General features: G+C 36.1%; 1 pseudogene; it reads left to right on the top strand.

The window, feature by feature from the left end:
• Positions 1-1,205: 1,205 nt before the first annotated feature.
• LOC120600223 (uncharacterized) lies at positions 1,206-1,324 on the top strand (annotated as a pseudogene).
• The last annotated feature ends 587 nt before the right edge of the window (positions 1,325-1,911 follow it).

Genomic DNA, 1,911 nt, shown 5'->3' on the forward strand with positions numbered 1-1,911 from the left:
TGTTTTATTTTGACATCTGGGGACCATTTATAGCAACTCCAGAAAATAGGTAGCACTTTTTGTTATATGTCCGTAATCCATTGATTAAGCTAAAGGAAGAACCAAAGTATATAAGTTATTAACTTTGTTATAATCAGCTTTGTGTTCTCCTGGAAATATTTGCAATTTACAACAACTAGAGGTAGGGACTAAAGACAAAAGAACTTTGGAAAGAGAACATTTCACTTAAAATTTTGGTCCTACCAAACTTTAACTATTCTGATGCTCAACTCTACAATGGCGAAAGATATCAGTGCCTGATTCATCATACTGTTATGAGAATTAAATGAGATGAAGATCTAATTCAGCTATCACTCTACCTCTCATCACCTCTTTATGTCAAAACGTCTTGAAGGAGTTCCTTATATTCACATTTCTCTCATTGCTATCCTCCCACTCATCTGTCTTCCATACCTACCATTAAAATAAACTTGCTTTTCATTTGTCACCTACTTCTGCATTGATAAGTCTAGTGGATTCTCAGTTCTCATCCTGTTTGATTTCTTAACAGCATTTCTCAGTCTTGTCCATCTCCTAATTTGAAGATCTCTATCCTTTGGCTTCTATGTCTCTCTGTTCTCCTGGATTTCCATTTATCTCTGTGGCTATTCTTTCCCAGTATCCTTCAAGAGCTCATCTTCCCTTATCCAGCTGTTTATTACTCTGTACTAAGCAATTTTCTCTTATCATTGTGCATGCTCTCCCTGTGCAATCTCACTCAGTCTTGTGGTTGACCATTGCCAACTATGAGCTGTTGACTCCAGAATCTATAACTCATTAATTTATTCAAACAAAACAGTATATATTTCCAAACTAAATCTCTTCCCTAATTGTCAGACATGTGTATCTGTTCACAACAAAGTTCATCTTCCTGACCATTTTCAACCTATGTTCTTTACATCCAGTTGCCCAAGCCCAAAATGTGGGTCTCCTTCTTCATCCCTGCCACTTTCTGAATTCTCATACTTAAGTAGTTACTTATTCCTATTCATTTTGCCTCTCCGAATGAGGCAAGAGACAAGAGAAGGAGCTATGCAACTAGGAAAAGAACATTCCAGGCAGAGGAGATGGCAAGATTGTTCTCAAGGAACAGCAAGAAGACCAGTGTGTCTGGTATGTGATGAGGGAAAAGTGGTAGGAAATGCAATCAGAAAACTAGTGAAGTTGTCTACAACCATATCACCCTGAACAAGCCCGATTCCGTCTGATCTTGAAAGCTAAGCAGGGTCGAGCTTGGTTAGTACTTGTATGGGAGACCACCTAGGAAGACCAGATGCTGTAGGTGTAAAAATTAAAAAATAAAAAATAAGGGATTGTAAGCTGACAAGTTCCTTGCAATCTGTGTGGTCAACCAAGTGTTGCCTCACCTAAAAAATAAAAACAAAATAAAAAAAATAAGGTAGCGAAGTACCCCTCACATAAGGTCTTTGTTCAAATGTCATCTTACCAAAGAAGTCTTCCTTGACAACCCTCTATAAATTAGCAATCTCTACATTCGCACTCTGCATTTGCCCACATACAACTTTATGTTATTTGTAGAATGTATCAAATTTATTGATTATTACTGTCGGTTTACTTTCCATCCTAGTATATTGTTATTTCCAAGATATCAAGTATCTTGTTTATCTCATTCACTGGTAAGCCCCCAGTGCCCAAGAAAGTGCATAGAAATCATAGTAAGATCTTAATAATCGATGGCTGAATGAATATGTAAACTTCCTAGAGTATAATAGGTTTTCAATAAACTATAGCATTATTATTATTAATGAGTAATTGAAATACTTTGAAAAAATGAAACACCATATAAATGCTAAACTAAGAAATTAAATGCACAAGGTGCTGAATTAATTGATTACAGGTAAGTCTGGATAA

The sequence above is a fragment of the Pteropus medius genome, unplaced genomic scaffold (genome assembly GCF_902729225.1).
Source record: "Pteropus medius unplaced genomic scaffold, Ma_sr-lr_union100, whole genome shotgun sequence".
Lineage (NCBI taxonomy): Eukaryota > Metazoa > Chordata > Mammalia > Chiroptera > Pteropodidae > Pteropus > Pteropus medius.